Source organism: Tamandua tetradactyla, chromosome 9 (genome assembly GCF_023851605.1).
Source record: "Tamandua tetradactyla isolate mTamTet1 chromosome 9, mTamTet1.pri, whole genome shotgun sequence".
Lineage (NCBI taxonomy): Eukaryota > Metazoa > Chordata > Mammalia > Pilosa > Myrmecophagidae > Tamandua > Tamandua tetradactyla.
In genome coordinates this window covers 34,857,591-34,880,269 of record NC_135335.1, presented here as the reverse complement: position 1 = coordinate 34,880,269, position 22,679 = coordinate 34,857,591, and the positions used below count along the sequence as shown (strand labels likewise).

General features: G+C 36.3%; 1 protein-coding gene across 5 annotated transcripts in view; it reads right to left on the bottom strand.

The window, feature by feature from the left end:
• Positions 1-22,679, bottom strand: part of NR2C2 (nuclear receptor subfamily 2 group C member 2) — a 165,980-nt gene that overhangs the window by 127,685 nt on the left and 15,616 nt on the right. The window lies entirely within an intron of this gene.

Sequence of the window (22,679 nt, the reverse complement as noted above, 5' to 3'; positions counted from 1 at the left end):
ATGATTTCTAAATGTTGTGTTAATTTCTTTTCTTTTTTTTGATTAATAAAAAAATTAAAAAAAAAAGATATATGTATCAGTGTTAATTTTTACTAGAGAAAGAACAGAAGCAATTTAAGTGTTCTAAACTAGGAAATGGGTTAGTAAATTATGCTATGCTCCCTTGATACAACATTATGTAGCTATGGTCATGGCATCCAAATTAGAAGGGAAGAAATAAAACCTTCTCTATTTGCAGATGACATGATGCTAAAACCTTCTCTATTTGCAGATGACATGATGCTATATATAGAAAATCCTCAAAAATCCGTAACAGCTATTAGAACTAATAACTTCATCAAAGTGGCAGGTTGCAAGATCAACATGGAAAAATCAGTGATGTTTCCATATACTAGTAGTGAACAATTTGAAGAGGAAATCAAGAAAGAAAATTCCACCTACAATAGCAACTAAAAGAATCAAATATGTAGGAATAAACCTCATAGAGGATGTAAAGGAGGTGTATGCAGAAAACTGCAAAACACTGCTAAAAGAAATCAAAGACCTATATAAATTGAAGTACATTTCAGGTTCATAAAATGGAAGACTACATATTGTTAAGATGTCAATTCTACCCAAAGCAATTTATGATGCAGTCCCAATCAAACTTGCAACAGCCTTCTATGCAGAAACAGAAAAGCCAATCATCAAATTTACAGTGAACTTAGGTCTGAATAGCTAAAACCATATTGAAAAAGAATAATGAAATTGGAGGACTCACACCTCTTGATTTTAAAACATATTACAAAGCAACAGTAATCAAAACGGCATAGTACTGACACAAGAACAGACATATAGACCGTCATGGTCAGCTTCATGTGTCAACTTGGCCAAGTTGTGGTACCTGTTTGGTTGGGCAAGTGTTGGCCTGTCTATTGCAATGAGGACATTTCATAGAATTAGATCATGATCACATTAGCTGCATCCACAGCTGATTCCATTTGTAATCAGCCAAAGGGAGGGTCTTCTGCAATGAGTGATGCTCAGTCTAATCGCTGGAAGCCTTTTAAGGAGGATTCAGAAGAGACAGGCTCTCTTCTTGCTTCAGCCGGCAAGCCTCTCCTGCAGAGTTCGTTCAGACCCTCCACTGGAATCGTTGGCTTCACAGGCCACCCTGCGGATTTTGGACTCTGCGTTCCCGTGGTCACGTGAGACACTTTTATAAATTTTATATCTGCGAGTGTTCCCTGTTGATTCTGTTTCTCTAGAGAACCCTAACTAATACATAGACTAATGGAATCAAATTGAGAGTTCAGACATAAACCCTCACATCTGTGGACAACTGATTCTTGAAAAGAGTACCAAATCTACTCAATGGGGAAAGAATAGTTTCTTCAATAAATAGTGCTGGGAAAACTGGATATCTATGTGCATAACAATGAAGGTGGAAAGCTACTTCACACCATATACCAAAAAAATCCACTCAAAATGGATCAAAGACTTCAATATAAGAAATAAAATTGTGAAACGCCTAGACGAAAACATAGGGAAGCAAATTCAGGACCTTGTATTAGGTAATGGTTTCTCAGACTTTACACCAAAAACACAACAACAACAACATAAAAAAAACATAAACAGGACTTCATCAAAATTTAAAACTTTTGTGACTCAAAGGACTTCATTGTGAAAGTAAAATGACAATCTAGAAAGCGGGAGAAAATATTTGGAAACCGCATATGTGATAAGGCTTTAATATCCAGAACATAAAAAAGAACTCCTATAACTCAACAACAAAATGACAAACAACCCAACTGAAAACTGGGCAAAAGACTTGAATAGACATTACCCCAAAGATATATAAATGCCCAAAAGCACATGAAAAGATGTTCGATGTCATTAGTCATTAGAGAAATGCACAGTAAGATACCATCTCACATCCACTAGGAATGGTTCTATTTAAAAAGTAGAAAACAAGTGTTGGTGAGGATGTGGAGAAATCCTCATTCACTGTTGGTGAGAATGTAAAATAGTACAGACAGTTTGGTGATTCCTCAGAAAGTTAAACATAGAATCACCATATGACCTGGCAATCCTACTTCTAGGTATATACCCAAAAGTACCGAAAGCAGAATTGAATAGGTATTTTCATACTGATGTTCAAAGAGGCATTATTCAAACTGCCAAAAGATAGAAGCAACACAAGCATTATCAACCAATGAATAGAGGCGCAAACTGTAGTATATACATAAATGGAACATTATTCAGCCATAAAAGGAATGAAGTTCTGATACACGCAACAAAGTAAATGAACCTTGAACATGTCATGTTGAGTGAAAGAAGGCAGACACTAAAGGATGAATATTATATGAACTCACTGATACTAAATAATTAGAGAAAGCATACTGATAGAGTAAAAAACTAGAATACAGGTTATGAGGGGCTGGGGTGAGGGGAGGGAATGGTGAGTTAATGCTTAATTGGTATAGAATTTCTATTTATGGTGATGGAAAACTTTTAGTACTGGATGGTGTTGATGGTAGCACAACACTGAGAATATAAACACCACTGAAGCATATATTTGAATGTGGTTAAAGGGGGACAATTTTAGGTTGTATATATATGACTAGAATAAAATCTAAAAAAAACAAACCATAAGACTATACAACATAAACAGTAATCCTAATGTAAACTATGGATTATAGTTAAAGTATAATTAAAATAATATTTTTCATCAACTATAAGAAAGTTATTACACTAATGTAAGGTATTAGAAATTAGGGAGTGGAGTATATTGGAGCTCTGTGGGTTCTATATGATTTTCTGCAAACCTACAACCACTCTAATAAAAAAAATTATATATATAAAAAAAAGATGGTCATATAGGTTATGTAGTTATCTGGTGAAAAGGATGATACAGCATGACACAAAAACACAAGATCCAAAGTTGTAGTCACACCAAGATTACAACTAGATGACATGCACGTGAAAAAAGAATGAAAGATAATTAATTTAATGAAAAGATCTTAATGTTGAGTACTTACTTTGTTTCAAGCACAGTTTTAGGCACTAGACTACCACAGTGAATAAAAGAAAGTTCCTGCCTTTCTGGGATTTACATTCAAGTGTGATGAGACAAACAAGTATAGATGTTTGTTAGATAGTGATAAGCACTACAGAGAATAATAAGCGGAATAAGGAAAGCTGGAGTTTGAAGTGAAAATGGTTGTTATTTTACACAAGGAGATGACAAAGTAATAAAATGATGGTGATAGTTGTGTAAAGTGGTAGAAATATGATTTTCTTCTCCTTTACAAAATTTCTGGAATTTTATATCACTTTTATGATTAATTAAAAAAACTTTCCAATATAAGTTTCTTTCAAAACCAGCAAATATTGCTAGAATTTGGTATTATGAATGATCTGATTTTCTACCCCAAGTTTAAAAGAATGTTTCTCATACTTCTTTTCCTCTTTTTTTAAAAGTAAAACTCCCCTTCTACCAAAAAAAAAAAAAAAAAGAAAGAACAAGGAAATTTCTCCTTTTGTTTTATGAAATATAAAAGTTTACTAGGAAAGCTGATTCTCAGTCTTCTTGCCTATTAAAGAATGGCTACTCAAGATTTTTTTAAAACTAGGTTGTGTTCCTACAACCACAAAGCTAAACTGGATCACTGCGGTAAGCAGATAGTTACATGGAAACATATTAGACTTCAAATAGAATTTCAGCTCATGTCTGAGTAGCTTTGGAAATGTCCATTCATTGTTCTCAGCCACTCTTTACTCATTTGTAAAATTGAGGTTAATACCTCTTACTTCACAGGACAATGGGAGGATTAAATGAAGTGATAATTATAAAACACAATGTATTATATGAATGCAGGGATTTCAATGATAATTTCCTGATATTTGGCCTGAGAAAATTGAATGCAGTGCTGAACCTGTGACCCTGAGTAAGGTGAGCTCCCTCTATGGTAGACGGTTAATTTTTTTCTTTTGGGTAGACAAATCAGTTTCATTTTCTAATCCTCTATTTTCTGTGACCAATAAAAGGACATGGTTTCCAAGGTCTTTTTTAAAATTGTTAGAGACTAAAGATATATATCAAATGCAGTGAGATTTCAAAAAATAAGATACTTTTTCTGTGATAGATTGTCACTATTCTATCCCAAGACATACCACAGGGAATAATTTTTGCAAATATTTATAAATAAGGTACAGCTCTTTGCAAGGACCTCATACTTCCTTAATGATTTCGTATCATATTATCCCATCAACTCTTTCTCTTATTATATTACAAGTCTAGTCCAACTTATTCTAACACTATTTTATTCCAGTTCTACTTCTGCATTTATCTGTAAAATAGCTTCATTTTCTTAGCTCCCCTAAATCACAGCTTATGTAGGTACAATCAGTTGACCTCTCCATTATATATCTTCTATGATAGCTATGCCTGAGCATTTACATAAAATACATACTTCTTTATAATAAATCACTTTTCTTTCATTTCTCCCAAGTATGTACTATATTGAGTTTTTGAAGTTATTTGTATAGAAATAGTTTTGGTATAGTAAAAGGGTTTGCTCTAGTTGCTAGCTGCCTGAATGCAATACACCAGAAATGGAATGGCTTTTAAAAGGGGGAATCTAATAAATTGCTAGTTTACAGTACTAAGGCCGAGATAATGTCCCAATTAAAACAAGTCTACAGAAATGTCCAATCAAAGGTATCCAGTGAAAGATACCTTGGTTCAAGGCCAGTGAAGTTCAGGGTCTCTCTCTTTCATCTGAGAAGGCACATGGTAAACACAGTGACGATTTCTCCCTCAGCTGGAAGGGCACATGGTGAGCACAGCGTCATTTGCTAGCTTTCTCTCCTGGCTTCCTGTTTCATGAAGCTCGCCGGGAGGCATCTTCCTTCTTCATCTCCATCTCCAAAGTGCTGGCTAATGGACTCTCTGCTTTATGATGCTGCAGCATTCTCTGCTCTCTCTGAATCTCCTTCATTCTTCAAAATGTTATCTCTTTTATAGGACTCCAGAAACTTCTCAAGACCCACCCACATGGGTGGAGACATGTTGTCACCTAATCCAGATTAACAACTACTCTTGATTAAATCACATCATCCAGGGAGATGATCTGATTACAGTTTTAAACACACAATACTGAATAGGGATTATTCTACCTTTATGAAATGGGATTTTGATTAAAACATGGCTTTTCTATGGGGACATACATCCTTTCAAACCAGCACAGGGTCATTAAAAAATTCTATAATAAAAAGGCACCAGGTCTGAAAAAAAAAAAAAAGAGAACCTTTGTCCTTCACTGGATTCCTGGAGGAAAGGGTCACACAGTTGTCCTTAACGAATGCCTCTAATTTAATAACTGAGCTAATTAATGGCCCAACTACTTCTTGCCTATGAGGCTAAGCGGTTGGAAACCTTTAAAAAAAAAAACCCTGGAAGATAAAGTTTGACTCAGATAGCTTCTGAACCAGCAATTCTACTTCTAGTCTAGAGAAAGACCTGTATATGTGAGCCCAAGGAGGCATATATGATGATGTTTATAGCAGTACTATTAACATTTGAGAAAATAAATATAATAATAAGTATCTATATCTTAATGTATGTATTACTATATGCCTGTAAAAATAATTATGTATATCTCTATATGCAAAGTAAAAAAAGCAAACTGCAGAATATCATATTCATGTGACCCAATTTAAGTTAAATTTAGAAACTCTCGTATTTCTATAGCTATATACACAATAGTAAATATTTAGAAAAGTCTGGAAGGTACCATACCAAAATAAAAATCACTGAAAATTTTAAAAGTTTGACTGCTCTCCAACCACACTGTAATTAAGACAAAAAATAAAAACAAAAAGATAACTGAACCTTGGTGGCGTTGTTAAGTAAAGATTTTTAGGTATGACATCAAAAGCAAAAAAATAAAAAATAGATAAAATAGATTTTTTCAAAAAAACTTCTGCTTCAAGAGACACTGTTAGGAGAATGAAAAGACCAGCCACACCTTAAAGCAGTCACATATATTTAGGAGTTGTAACTGTTATTTTAAAATTCTAAGATACTGAGCTGTTTGTATATAATATGGTTGTTCCGAGAAACTGCAAGTATTTATGTGACACCTGAGACTCAGAGTTAGAGCTCTGAAGCTATGAAAGTCAGCAGTATCTCATAAAGGAATTGCTTAAAAAGTTGAAAAAGGGATCAGACTTCGAGTAGAGATATAAAGGAAGCTGATCTGGGTAGGTCTAAGGTACAGCAGAACACAGGGTAAAGGATGATACTGTCCATATTTTAAAACTTCAACTTCCATGCGAGACCAAAGGGAGAGACATTTATTTGGTATGAAATTTATATTTTAGGTACTGCATTACCTAATGTAGCTTGTATGATCAGTTTAGCTGAATACCATAAGTACATGGAATCTTGAATAGGGTGTGAGATTCTGTTGGTTTCTCAAGGTTAGTGTGATGCCCTGATATATCCCAGAGTAATTTAGGCAGTAAATAAAGAAGTGCTTGCAAAGTTCCCTTGGGGGTCTGGAGGGGTGTGGGGGTGTGGGGGGGAGAAGGGAATATTCAGCTTCCCCATTTGGAGAATTTCTGATATTTTCACAAGCAGTGGGAACAACCAAACCACTGTTCTGCTTTTGTTGTTTTAGATTGATTTGCATTTTCTAGAATTCTCTATAAATATGATATATGATATATACTCTTTTTTGTGTGGTTTCTTTTATTCAGCGTAATTATTTTGAAATTCATCCATGTTGTTGCCTCAATAGTTCATTTCTTTTATGTTGTATCCATTGTGTGAGTATAATACAATTTTTTATGCACCTGTTTGTGAACATTTGGGTTGTCTCCAGTTTGGGGCTATTATAACTGAAGCTGTTGTGCACATCTATTATAACTGAAGCTGCTGTGTGAACATTTGCATACAATTCTTTGTAAAGACACAAGCTTTCATTTTTCTTGGGTAGATATCTGGGATTAGAATTGTTGGATCGTTTGGTAATTTTTTTAAGAAAACTGCTAAACTGTTTTCCAAAGTGGCTGTACCATTTATATTCCCACCAGCAAAGTACAAGAATTCCAGTTGCGTGCCAACACTTTGTATGAGCAGTCTTTTTAATCTTAGGCATTCTAATAGATGTGTACTGGTTCCTCATTGTGGTTTTAATTTGCATTTCTGTTATGATTAATGATGTTAAACATCTTTCATTTGCTTATCTGTCATCTACATGCATTGTTTGATGCAATGTCTGTTTAAATCTTTTGCCTTTTTTTTATTTGAGTGCATGTTTTCTTATTTTGAGTTTTGAGAGTTCTTTATATTTTCTGGATACATGTCCTTTATTAGATATATGATCTGCATAGATTTTCTCCCAATCTGTGACTCATCTTTTTTTTAACCCCTTATCTTCTCTGTTCTTTATTTATTTTTAATCCATATTTTTTTACTCATCTGTCCATACCTTGGATAAAAGGAGACACAAGATTTTCACAATCACATTGTTGCATTGTAAAAGTTGTTTCTTTATACAATCATCTTTAAGAATCAGGGCCATTGGAACACAGCTCAACAGTTTCAGGTACTTCCCTCCAGCCACTTCAATACACCATAAACTGAAAACGGATATTTATGTAATGTGTAAGAATAACCTCCAGGATAACCTCTTGACTCTGTTTGAAATCTCTCAGCCACTGAAACTTTGTCTCATTTCTCTCTTCCCCCTTTTGGTCAAGAAGACTTTCTCAATCCCTTGATGCTGGGTCATGGCTCATACTGTGAGTTCTATCCCACATTGCCAGGGAGAGTTACACCCCTAGGAGTCATGTCCCACTTCAGGGGAAGGTAGTGAGTTTAACTGCCAATTGACTTAGAGAGAGAGTCCACATCTAAGCAACAAAAAAGGTAACTCTCAGGCCTGATTTTAAGTAGGTTCAGCCCATTCTTTGCAGGAATAACTTTCATAGGGGCAAACTCTTAAGATCGCGGGCTCGGCCTATTGATTAGGCTGCTCCCACTGCTTGCGAGAATATCATAAATCTCCAAATGGGGAAGGCGAATATTTTCTGCTTTCTCCCCATTCCTCCAAGGGGAATTTGCAAATACCTTTTTATTCACTGCCCAAATTACTCTGTGATATACTGGGCATCATACTAACCCGGAGAAACCGAGAAAATCTCACACCCTATCCAAGATCCTATTCCTTATGGTGTTCAACTAAACTGATCACAGAAGTTAAATTAGGAAGTGTACTACCCAAAATATAAATTTTACACCCAATAAACTTCTCTTCCTTTAGTTTCACACAGAAGTTGAAGTTTAAAAATATGAATAATATAATACTTTACCCTGTATTCTGGTATACCTTAGTCCCACCCAGATTAGCTCCATTCCTATGTCTACTCAAAGTTTTATCCCTTTTTCAACTTTTTAAACAGTTCCTGTAGGGGGTATTGTTGTAAGTGCTTCATTCTTAAATATGAACTGACACTAAGGATCATTAGTCATTTAAGGAAAGCAATAACTATGCAAGAAACAGAAGAACACCAGAGCAAAAAAATACAATTAACACCCTTAGAGAAATAAGAAAAACTTGTTATAAAAAAGGAACAGAGAAAAACAGTTCTTTGAAATAAAAAATACAATAGCAAAAACAAAAATAAAATTGAAGACAATAATTAGCTAACAATTGCTAACAATATTATATGCTAACAATAATTAGCATAGCAGCAGCCAAGTTTTGCTGAGTGAGTCCTATATGCCACAACATATGTCTTGCTATGTGTCATGCTTTACATGCAGATTCATTTAACTTTATGATAAACCTCTAAGGTAAACATAATTATTAACTCCATTTGACAGTTTAGAAACTCACAGAGAGGTTAAGTAACATGCTCAGGGTAAATGGTAAGCACAGAGTAGATGTTAAGTCAGGAAACCTCCCTGAAGTAGAAGACAGGTGGAAACAGAGAAAAGATAAGGAAATGAGAGGGTTAATTCAGGAGACCCAGCATCTAATTAGTACTGGAAAGTGACTAGAAGAATCTGAGGGAACAATTATCAAAGAACTGGTATAAAACAACTTCTTAGAATTGGAAACACTGAGTTTCCAGATTGAAAGGACTCCCTAAATGCCCAGAAGGATGTATGAAAAACTATATACATAAGGGACATTACTGAGAAATTCTGAACACCAGGGATAACAAAAAGATCTTAACAGTTGAAAGAAAGAGAAAGAGAGAGTAACCTATAAGAATCAAGAATGAGAATGGCACTGACCCAAAAGCAACACTAGGAGATGGAAGACAATAAAACAATGTCTTCAAAATTCTGAGGTAAAATTTTTTAACTTAGATTTCTATTCCCATTCAAACTATCAATCAAGCATGTAGGTGTAAATAAAGGCATGATGAGATAATTATATAAGTTCCAAAAACAAATCTCCTCTGATGCACTAAAGAAGCTATAAGAGCATATTAACTATAAAAAAACAGTAGGATGCCTAAGAATTATTTCTGGAGGACCTCTTTTGTTGCTCAGATGTGGCCTCACTCTCTCTAAGCCTAACTCTGCAGGTGAAATCATTGCCCTCCCCTCTACATGGGACATGATATCCAAGGGTGAAAGTCTCCCTGGTGGAACGAGAGGTGACTCTCAAGGAAGGGTCTGGCCCTGGCACCGTGGATCAACAATGCCATCCTGACTAAAAGGGGGAAAAGAAGTGTAACAAATAAAGTAAAGTGGCTGAGAGAGTTCAAATAGAGAAGAGAGGCTACTCTGGAAGTCATTCTTACGCAAGCTTCAGTTAGACATTGCTACCTATCATAACTTGAAAAACCCCAACCAAAACCACTCCAGCCAATCCTAAAGTACACCTAAGGCAATATATAAGATTCTACAAAGGTTCCAAGTACTAAGGTAACTTTCCAGAAACCTACAACCTACAGGTGGGTCCCTGGACCAGTTAAGTCCTGAAAGCTTGAGGGACCAGCCTTTCCAGAACATCAGTTAGTTCCATCTCCCTACCCCATATTATTGACAGCCCCTTCCAACGTGAGAAAGTTAGAATGGCCACAGCCCAAATACTCCTAAAGAGTGGGACAGAGAGACCAAAGGTGATAGTGGAGTTATACAGAGAAGGTAGGGTTTAACAAATGAGTATGATTGTGGAATCATTACATTGGTATTTTAGTCTCTAGTATGTTAGAGTAGCTAAAAGTAAAAACCTAAAATTGTGGAATTGTAATCCATAGCAAACTCTGAAATATGCTCTACAACTAATTGTTGTGCTGTGCTTTGAAATTTATTGCTTTTTTGTATATATCTTATGTTTCACAAAAAAGAAAAAAAAAGTCGGTTGTGATGATAAAAAATTTAGTCCTTTTAGCCTCCAATGTTCTGGAGCAGCTAGAAGGAAAAATCTGAGATGATGGTATGGTAGCCCATGACAAACTCTGGAATCTGTCCTGTAGCTATTTGTTGAAGGGTGCTTTGAAAACTATTGCTTTTTTCTTTCTTTGCTTTGTAGACATGTTCTATTATACAATTTAAAAAGTTAAAATAAACACATAAAAAACAGGTGGGGAGGCGGGGGAGAAAATGGGCTTCAGGAAACTAAGAGTCCAACACATGACAGAGGGTAAAGATCGACAGTTGAGCAGTCAGACTAAAAAGCAATTAGTATGGGCTGGAGCAGGGGTCAGGGGGCTTTAGAAAGAATGTTTTCATAGGAGGGGAAAAAAAGGAAACTGAAAATTCTCCTGATGTATTTGTATTGAAAATAGTATTTAGAGGGTTTCACAACCATCTCAGAAACATTAGGAAATATGTGCCATAGTATCATAATCCAGGACCACAGAACACTGATTTGTGCAAATAGGACAAAACTTTGAGACAATGGAGGGAAGAAAAACCATAGTTTGGGGCACCAAAAGAACAGCAAAATTATTTTGTCCTTATTGGTAACTCAAGAAATATCAGAATAAGGGTATTTTTAGAAGCAAGGAATTGATACCAGAAGAAATGTGAAGTGAGAGAGGGAGATTTGGGGATAAGGAAAGGGGGCTTCAGGAGCCTGCTGTTTTCTGTTTCAAGCCCTACAGAAAACTATCCAACTTTTTTTTAAAAAAAACATTTTTTATTGTTAAGTATATGATATACACAAAGAAAAGAAAAAAAAAGCAATGATCTTCAAAGTACACTTCCGTAAGTACTTTGTTCTGTTGAACAGAACAGATTTCAGGGTTTGTTATGGGTTACCATTCCACTATTTCAGATTTTTTCTTTTAGCTGCTCCAAAACACTAGAGGCTGGAAGAAATTTTTTTTTTTTCTGTGAATAATAACATGTATACTGAAAATCAATAAATTTCAAAGCACATTGCAATAATTAGTGGTAGAACAGATTTTAGAGTTTGGTATGGGTTACAATTCCAGGATTTTAGGTTTTTACTCCTAGCTGCTCTAAGATTCTGGAAACTAAAAGAAATATCAATATAATGATTCAGCACTCATACTCGTTTGCTAAACCCTACCTTCTCCGTAAAACGCCACCATCACCTTTGATCTTTCTTCCGCTCTTTAGGGGTATTTGAATCATGGCCATTCTAACATTTTCATGTTGGAGGGGGCTGTCAAAAATATGGGATAAGGGGTGGAACTAATTGATGTTCCGGAGAGGCTGGCCCCTCTGCATTTCAGGACTAATCTGGTCCAGGGACCCATCTGCGGGTTGAAGGTTTTTGGAAAGTTACCTTAGTAGAATCTTATATATAGCTTTAGGTATTCTTAGGATTTGCAGGAGTGGTTTTGATTTGAGGTTTGGCAAATTATGATAGGTAGCAATGTCTAACTGAAGCTTGTGTAAGAGTGACCTCCAGAGTAGCCTCTCAACTCTACTTGCTCTCTCTCAGTCACTGATATCTTATTTGTGCCACTTCTTTCTCCCTCATCTCAGTTATTTTTGACTGACCCCATGCCCAACCTTATAACCTGCACCAAATGCCCCTGTCCCTGCTGATATCTAATACAGCACCGCACTGTGAAAATGTTTTCCTACACAACCTTCCCCAGCCTCCCCTCACTAGGGATGTCATCTCTGCCTTGTACAGTTTCCCAGGAGACCACCATCTACTCACAGGGTGTTTCTGCATCCTCAGCTCTGTTCATATCACTCCCATCAGTGGCTCTCTCTTGCCTCTGAAGCTCTTGGATTGATGGTTGCAACTTTACCTCCTCTTTCCATCATTCCCTTAAAAATATTCAATCCCGTAATAGGCTTCCCATAGTAGGCTTTGAACTTTCCTGTCTCCTACCTAATGGCTTTTTAAAAAAAAATTTTTTATTAATTAAAAAAAATTACAAGAAACAAACATTCCCAACACATACACTCAGCAATTCACAATATCATCACATAGTTGCATATTCATCATCATGATCATTTCCCAGAACATTAGCATCAATTCAGAAAAAGAAAGAAAAAGACAACAGAAAAATATAACAAACAGAAAAAAAAATTTTTTTACAAGCCATACCCCTTACTGATCCCTTTCATTGATCACTAGCATTTTAAATTACATTTATTTTAACATTTGTTCCCTATTATTTATTTTTATTCCATATGTTCCTCTTATCTGTTGACAAGGTAGATAAAAGGAGCATCAGACACAAGGTTTTCACAATCACACAGTCACAGTGTGAAAGCTATATCATTATACAATCATCATCAAGAAACATGGCTACTGGAACACAGCTCTACATTTTCAGGCAGTTACCTCCAGCCTCTCCACTGCATCTTGGATAACAAGGTGGTATCTACTTAATGCATAAGAATAACCTCCAAAGAGCACTGAAGAAGGAAATAAATAAATGGGAACTCCTCAAAATTAAACACTTTTGTGCATCAAAGAACTTCATCAAGAAAGTAGAAAGACAGCCTACACAATGGGAATCAATATTTGGAAACGACATATCAGATAAAGGTCTAGTATCCAGAATTTATAATGAGATTGTTCAACTCAACAACAAAAAGACAGCCAACCCAATTACAAAATGGGAAAAAGACTTGAATAGACACCTCTCAGAGGAGGAAATACAAATGGCCAAAAGGCACATGAAGAGATGCTCAATGTCCCTGGCCATTAGAGAAATGCAAATCAAAACCACAATGAGATATCATCTCACACCCACCAGAATGGCCATTATCAACAAAACAGAAAATGACAAGTGCTGGAGAGGATGCGGTGAAAGAGGCACACTTATCCACTGTTGGTGGGAATGTCAAATGGTGCAACCACTGTGGAAGGCAGTTTGGCGGTTCCTCAAAAAGCTGAATATAGAATTGCCATACGACCCAGCAATACCATTGCTGGGAATCTACTCAAAGGAATTAAGGGCAAAAACTCAAACGGACATTTGCACACCAATGTTTATAGAAGCGTTATTTACAATTGCAAAGAGATGGAAACAGCCAAAATGTCCATCAACAGACAAGTGGCTAAACAAACTGTGGTATATACATACGATGGAATATTATGCAGCTTTAAGACAGGATAAAATTATGAAGCATGTAATAACATGGATGGACCTAGAGAACATTATGCTGAGTGAGTCTAGCCAGAAACTAAAAGACAAATACTGTATGGTCCCAATGATGTCAATCGACACTTGAGAATAAACTTGGAATATGTCATTGGTAAAAGAGTTCAGCAGGAGTTAGAAACAGGGTAAGATAATGGGTAATTGGAGCTGATGGGATACAGACTGTGCAATAGGACTAGATACAAAAACTCAAAAATGGACAGCACAATAATACCTAATTGTAAAGTAATCATGTTAAAACACTGAATGAAGCTGCATCCGAGCTATAGGTTTTTGTTTTGTATTGTTTTGTTTTGTTCTTGCTATTATTACTTTTTTTTTTCTCTATATTAACATTCTATATCTTTTTCGGTTATATTGCTAGTTCTTCTAAACCGATGCAAATGTACTAAGAAACGATGATCATGCATCTATGTGATGATGTTAAGAATTACTGATTGCATATGTAGAATGGTATTTCTAAAAAAAAAAAAAAATGGACAGCACAATACTACCTAATTGTAATGTAATTATGTTAAAACACTGAATGAAGCTGCATCTGAGCTATAGTCTTTTTTTGTTTGTTTTTTTGTTTTTTTTCTTATATATTTTTGTATTTTTTATTTTTATTTTTATTTTTTCTCTATATTATCATTTTATTTCTTTTTATGTTGTCTTGCTATTTCTTTTTCTAAATCGATGCATATGTACTAAGAAATGATGATCATACATCTATGTGATGATATTAAGAATTACTGATTGCATATGTAGAATGGAATGATTTCTAAATGTTGTGTTAGTTAATTTTTTTAATTAATAAAAAAAAAAGAGAAGAAGAACCTCCAGGATAACCTCTCAACTCTGTTTGAAATCTCTCAGCCATTGACACTTTGTCTCATTTCACTCTTCCCCCTTTTGGTCGAGGTTTTCTCAATCCCTTGATGCTGGGTCTCAGCTCATTCTAGAGTTTTTCTCAATCCCTTGATGCTGAATCTCAGCTCATTCTGGGATTTCTGTCCCACGCTGCCAGGAAGATCCACACCCCTGGTAGTCATGTCCCACGTAGAGAGGGGAAGGGTGGTGAGTTTGCTTGCTGTGTTGGCTGGAGAGAGAGGCCACATCTGAGCAACAAAATTCTCTTGGGGGTGACTCTTAGGCTTAATTTTAAGTAGGCTTGACCTATCCCCTGTGGGGTTAAGTTTCATATGAACAAACCCCAAGACTTGGGGCTCAGCCTATAGCTTTGGTTTTCCACACTACTTGTGAGAATATCAAGAATTCAACTTGGGGAAGTTGAGTTTTCCCCCATTCTCACCATTCCCCGAAGGGGACTTTGCAAATACTTTTCCACTTACTACTCAAATCACTCTGGGATTCATCAAGGCATCCCCTGGACAAACCAACAAAATCTCATGTCCTATACAAAGTTCCATGTACTTAAGGTGTTCAATCAACTATCTACATAAGTTGTATTAGGAGATACACTAGTCAAAGTATAGATTTGTACCAAATAAACATTTTTTGCTTTAGTCTCACATATTAGTTGAAATTTTAAAATATTAAGTACCATCTATTTTCAGCACCCTGCAGTAATGACATTCCTTTGTTCTTCTTCATGCAAAAACATTTTTTAAATTTGTACATTTAGTCACTATCATTATACATCCTAGGCATTCCTAGATTATACCATCTCAATCTTTATCATCTATCTTTCTTTGTGATTTCATTTATGCCCCAGCCCTCCTCCCTCTAGCATTCTCATATGCAGCTTCATTCAGTGTGTTAACATAATTGTATTACAGTTAGGTAATATTGTGCTGTCCATTTCTGAGTATTTATATTCAGTCCTGTTGCACAATCTGTATTCCTTCAGCTCCAATTACCCAATATCTTACCCTATTTCTATCTCCTGATGGTCTCTGTTACCAAGGAAATATTCCAAGTTTATTCACTAATGTCAATTCATATCAGTGAGACCATACAGTATTTTTCCTTTTGTTTCTGGCTAATCACACTCAGCATAATGTCCTTAAGGTCCTTGCATGTTGTTATATACTTCATAACTTTATTCTGTCTTACAGCTGCATAATATTTCATCTTATGTAAATGTCACAGTTTGTTTAGCCAACTGTCTGTTGATGGACATTTTGGCTGTTTCCATCACTTGGTAATTGTTAGTAATGCTGCTATAAACATTGGTGTGTAAATGTCCATTTGTGTCCTTGGCCTCGTGTCCTTTGAGTAGAGACAGCATATAGATGGGTCCTGTTTTTTAATCCATTCTGCCAGACTATGTGTTCTAGTTTGCTAGCTGCCGGAATGCAACACACCAGAGACGGATTGGCTTTTAATAAAAGGGGATTTATTTTGTTGGTTCTTCAGAGGAAAGGCAGCTAACTTTCCACCGAGGTTCTTTCTTACATGGAAGGCACAAGATGGTCTCTGCTGGTCTTCTCTCCAGGCCCCTGGGTTCCAAGAACTTTACCTGGGGTGACTTCTTTCTGCATCTCCAAAGGCCTGGGCTGAGCTACTAGTGCTGAGATGAGGAATGCCGAGCTGCTTAGCAGTGCTACGTTGCAATCTCCCATTTAAGCACCAGCCAATTAAGTCAACCATCACTCGTTGCAGCAGACACGCCTCCTAGCTGACTGTAGATGTAATTGGCAACAGATGAGGTTCACGTACTGTTGGCTTATCTCCGCAGCAACAAGACTAGGTATGCTCACCTGGCCAAGTTGACAACTGAATCTAACTAACACACTATGTCTTTTGATTGGAGAGTTTAATCCATTAACATTCAGTGTTATTATTGCATGGGTAGTACTTTCTTCTACTATTTTGCCTTCTGGATTTTATATGTCATATCTAATTTTCCTTCTTTTTACCTTTACTCATAGTCTTCCTTTCTACACTCTTCTCCACACCTCTCTCTTCTGTCTTCATATCTGTCTCTAGTGTTCCCTTTAGTATTTCTTGTAGAGCTTGTCTCTTGGTCACAAATTCTCTCAGTGATTTTTTGTCTGAAAATGTTTTAATTTCTCCCTCATTTTGAAGGACAATTTTGCTGGATATAGAATTCTTGGTTGGCAGTTTTTCTTTTAATAATCTAAATATATTATCCCACTGTCTTCTCGCCTCCATGGTTTCTGCTGAGAGATCTGCGCATAGTCTTATCGGGCTTCCCTTGTATGTGATGGATTACTTTTCTCTTGCTGCTTTCAAGATCCTCTCTTTCTCTTTGACCTCTGACATTCTAATTAGTAAGTGTCTTGGAGTATGTCTATTTGGATCTATTCTCTTTGGGGTACGCTGCACTTCTTGGATCTGTAACTTTAAGTCTTTCATAAGAGTTGGGAAATTTTCAGTGATAATTTCCTCCATTAGTTTTTCTCCTCCTTTTCCCTTCTCTTCTCCTTCTGGGACACCCACAACACATATATTCATGCGCTTCATATTGTCTTTCAATTCCCTGAGTCCCTGATCATATTTTTTCATTTTTTTTCCTATAGTTTCTGTTTCTTGTCGGATTTCAGATGTTCCACCCTCCAGTTTTGAAATCCTATGTTCTGTCTCTCGAAATCTACCATTGTAGGTTTCCATTGTTTTTTTCATCTCTTCTACTGTGTCTTTCATTCCCATAAGTTCTGTGATCTGTTCTTTCAGACTTTCAGTTTCTTCTTTTTCTTCTTTCCTTGCCTTCTTTATATCCTCTCTTAATTCATTGATTTGGTTTTTGATGAGGTTTTCCATGTCTGTTCGTACATTCTGAATTAATTGTTTCAGCTCCTGTATGTCATTTGAATTGTTGGTTTGTTCCTTTGACTGGGCCGTATCTTCAATTTTCCCAGTGTGATTTGTTATTTTTTGCTGGCATCTAGGCATTTAATTACCTTAATTAGTTTATTCTGGAGAATGCTTTTACTTCTTTTATCTAGGGTTTTCTTGCTGGATGAATTTGTTGTCTATCTGTTCTTTGACATTCTGTTCAGCTTTATCTGGACCTTTAGCTTAAGTTTTGTTTAACAGAGGAGAATTTTTCAGTTCTTGCTTTCTTGTTTCTTGTTCTGCTTATGTGGTGCCTTTCCCCACACACACTTAGGAGGGTCTACTTAGATATTATAGACCCCAGTCAGATTTTCCCAGACCAAACTGGCCTCCTATCAGGAGGAAAGAGTCACCTGCGTTGGTTTTCCCTGAGGGTAAGACCCAGCAGGTTGAAAGACTTTCCTGTGAAGTCTGTGGACTCTGTTTTTCTTATCCTGTCCAGTATGTGGCGCTTGTCTGACTGCAGGTCCCACCAGCATAAGATGATGCGCTACCTTTAACTTTGGCAGACTCTCCCTGCTGGGGGTGTAGTGGAGACAGAGGAGAGGTTGTAGGCTGGTTTTAATGGCTTCAAATTACCAAGCCCTGGTGTCTGAATTCCTTGATGGAGGGATTCCACCTGGGTGGGGCTTCACCCCTCCCCTGGGGAAGGCACACGCTCCAGATAAGCCCTCAAAAGAGCTCACTTCTGCCTATGCCTGGGGCAGTTGCAGCCTGAGAAGTCCTGCCGCCGAATCTAAAGGCAGTCAAGCCTTTGTAGAAACACAGCCACAAAAACCTCTGTTTCCTTTTTTTTCCCCCCTTTTTCTGTCAGCCCTGCCCCCTTGGCGCCAGGGCAAAAATGAGCAACCTCCGCTTTGATCAGGTTCACCTAAGCTGGGGGCCTATTTTTAGTAGTCAGAATTTGTTAATCAGTTCCACAATTGGCGTTTGATTGTGCCCAGTCCCTGCTGCTGGTAAAGTCCTTTCCTTTCCCCTCTGGGAAGCGGCCTGTGGGGGAGGGGCACTGGCCACCACAGCTTTGGGAACTCATGGTTCTGGGGGGTGCGCCCAGCCAGTCCAGCTGGTCCAGACTGGGGTACGCTGTGTGTCTGGTCACTATCGTGGCTCCGGGAGCTGTTCTGTACTGTTTCTGGTTATTTAGTAGTTGTTCTGGAGGACGAACTAAAATGCGCACATTGTTACGCCGCCATCTTGACCCAGAAGTGTGATTATCCAACTTTTTAATATAGTATATATATTACATTGACAAGAAATTGAAAACTTAAATGTCTAGTTTGTAAGAGAGCAGAATTAATAAAATTTAATCATAAGGAATTGGGCTTTCCAGGTCACTAGAAATCTGAAATCTGGGCAATCAATGGCTTTGCTTATCCCACTCCAAGGATGTGACCCTGCCAATACTAAATTTGGTTCAAGAACTGGGGTGCCCTGTGTTTTTATCTATTCCCCTTACATGGAAGTGTCAGTGTAAATTTTCTGTAATCATGACATAAGAGACCCGATGATAAAAAGAATTACTAGTAAGAATTTGGCTATTTTTTCAGCAGTGGCAGGATCTTCTTTGTTTAAACAGTATCTGATGGCTGAGAGGTCCTTAGACAACCCAGGGATTAGGGAAAAGCCAAGACAAGATTGCAAAGTCACCTCATTTTCATTGTGTAAAAAGGACATAGTTTGGAACTGTAGAATTTGGAAACACGAGTGGTCTCTTTCTGCCAATTAACAAGTGTCTTAACGTGCTGCAACAAGTTAATGCCTAAATTTCTCCTGATTCAAAACATCTTATGGAATTGAAAAACCTAAATAAATTGTCTTCATTTAGGCAATGATGAAGAAATACACTGAATGTATTTGTGTGTATCCGCTTTAAATTTCTAATTATAGAGGGAAATCTCAAGTGATTAAAAAAATACTGAAGCCTTTTACCAGAAAAACTCATGTCTTTCTGATACAAAAAGCAAAATTAATGCCACTACTAGATATGATTCAAGCTCCCACTGCTTCAGTTACAAATTCTCATCTGTCAAGTATTCCTTTTAAAAAAAACTAACTTTATTTTGTTCTCTTTAATTTCACAGTCAATTCCATTGTAAATATATTTAGCAGAAGCCTAGATTTAGCCCTGGTTCTGAGACTATGTAAACAAGGAAAGGATCAACTGTTTAAATTTGTTTACATAGTAGTTAATGACTTAAAAAGAACTGAAGGTACAAAGAAAATCGCCCATCATTCAGGACACTAAAAATACTGTTAAAATTTGGGACATTTAAAAAAATGTGTCAACTGTATAGTAGTTAAAAGCTTGGGCTCTGAAGTCACTCAGATATGGCTTTGAAACCTGGTAAGTTAATCTCTCTACTTCTCAATTTTCTCTTATGTAAAATGCAGAAAATAATGTTTTCCTTGTGGTGTTATTGGGAGTATTAAATGAGATACTGAATGCAAAGAGCTTAACATAACACCTGGCACAAAGTACTAAAGTACATGGCATATAACCACAGATAAAATTAGATATAAACAGTTTACAAAATTGGAATCAAACTGTTTATTGTTTTGTATCTTACTTTTTCACCTGCTAGTACAGCATGAGCACTATACACATTGTTATTAAAAACTCTTTGAAAACATTAATTCTTCATAGCTCTAAAACACTGCTAAAGCCTACAAGGAGGATGAGAAGGCTGAACTGAAATTTTACCATCAAGGATCCTTTTTCATATTTTCCACTCCATTAAATCCCAGATTTTGAGACTTTATCCCACAAACTGACATTTTGAAAAGTAATTGCTCATTTTTCCACTTTAAAATTAATCAAGCACCTCCATAACCACCAAGCTGAGCTTCTGAGCAATAGCATCAGGTTTTGGGAATTCTGCACTAAGCAGACTGATGTAATTCCAACCCAAAGCAAGGCCCCTGAAATGTCGGTTGGCTTTGCAGTCTTATCTTAGATGCATATAAGATTTACACTTTTTTGAAATCATAAAAATAATTCACCATTCTTTACTTATTTTGGAACTATAAACATCCTGAGACCCTTGGATTAAGAACTCATAGAACAGATTGTTTCTGAGGTCCCCTCCTGGTATAAAGTTCACACATATTAGAATCTGTAAGACTAGATGATACAACCTATAATTTGATTTTTACTTTCAATATAGAAACTCTGTGTTATCTAAGACCATTGTAAGACTTTCTTCAGTACACAGCAATAGCTTACCTTAATTACTATTTATTTGCATTTATTTGTAGTCAGCAAAACCAAATTTCAACAAGAAGGAGTGTCAAAGGTAAGTCAAGAGATATGGCCCTAAATGCAATGTGGAATCCTGCACTGGGTCTCGAAACAGAAAGAGGACATTAATGAAAACTGATGAGAACGAAATAAAGTCTAGAGTGTAGTTAATAATAACGTACCGAAGTTGGCTTCATAGTTTCGACAAATATACCATGGTAATATTAGAGAAATTGGGTGCAAGGTATATGGGAACCTTCCTCAATTTTTACAACTTTTCTGTAAATCTAAAATTATTCTAAAATAAAAACTTTATAAAGGAAAAAGTATAGCAAATTTTAATTGTCAAACTTAAATGGAATGGCTCCTATCTTAGAAGCCAGTTTTTGAATCAAAGTCAATTATCGGTTCTAAAACTTTAAAAATTTCTACACATTGGTGTTCTCTAAGTAAATACCTGCCATACAAAGGATCTATCACTATTTGATACTTGGGCAGTTGATGATGAGCGGGTCTGATATCCTGGCTGAATGCCCAGGTATCAAATGTGCACAAACAGATATATGTTGCCCTACCCTCCACTCATTTATTTCCTTTCCATTTTACTTGCAAGTTAAAAAAATTCCCACAGGCAATCAGCATCTCTGATCACCACAAATTCAAAGTTGCATTCACTGAATAACTTCAGCATTGTCAGTTTATGCTGTCCTGAGTCCTCAGTGTATTCAATTAATGTGTACTGAGGGTTAGGCACATATAATTCTATTGATGTAAGAGGGTGAAACGCTTATTTTTTTCTTCAAAGTACAGCTCAACTGAATTGATCCAGAGCACCTTCACTTGCTATGGTGCAGCCCTCTACCTAATCCTGAATGCCTTCTGCATGGGATTCTCACACAGCCATCTCTTGTCAACTAAACTCTGTGATTCAGAAATTAAACTATGAATATATTCCCAAACCTAAAAAGGTTTTAAGAATGTGATTGTGATCTAAAAATTCACTTGGCTTGGAAAGCTCTCAGGAGAAGAAAAATCAGTCAGTATAGGTTAGGCTGATGAAGAAAAAAAAGATGAAAACTACATTCATAAATTTTTCAGAAATCTTGAAAGATAGTTGGAGATATTATAAAGATTTAAAGAAATTCAGATAACTTCATTTCTGAAGTTATCTTGGTCTGGGGCAACATATCTGAAAATAAGTGGGGTACAATGTAATATTAAGGAAAATAAATTGGTGGCCAAGCTAATGATGACATTGTTAAAATTTAAATATCTCTCCTTTATGGCCAATCACAATTAGATTAAAAGAGACAAAACCCTTGTTCATATCTACTGGTTTAATGGTCCCAGTTTAGGTATTTTTAATATTAGCTCAGATATCCTCGAAATATCCAAAAATATTAAGTTTTTAAGGAATCATAAAGATCATCTAGTACAAACATCCAATTAGGGTTTAATATCTCTTTCACAAATATAGGGTTTGAACAGTTGAACTGTTCAATAATCCCCAACAGAGGGACCATTTCAAAGGAGTTCTGTATGTAAAAAAGGAAATTTCATAAATTTTCCACCAAAAAGGAAATGAATATGAATTATAATGGGATACTCCTCTCATAGGACATAGAATAGTAATAACCATACTTCCATAGTTCCTGTTACTCGTCAGGCACTGATCTTAAGAAGTTTACTTACATCAACTCACTTAATCCTGAATTACAATCTCAAAAGGTAAATACTATTATCCTCAGTATCCAGATACAGGAGGTCGCAGAGTTTGTAAGCAGCAGGGCCAGGCTTTAAATTTAGGTAATCTAGCTCCAGAGTCTGTACTCTTGACCACTATGTTAAACTGTCTCTCTGAATAACGTAACAAATTTAAGCACATAATAAAACATCAAGCTGCTATTTTGTTTCATCCAACTTTTGTAATTTACCTTGATATCCGTGACTTATTTGGCCTATAGAGAAAAAGGTTAAATTGGGGACTCAGGAGAAAAACATTTACACAATTGACAATATTGGTGTA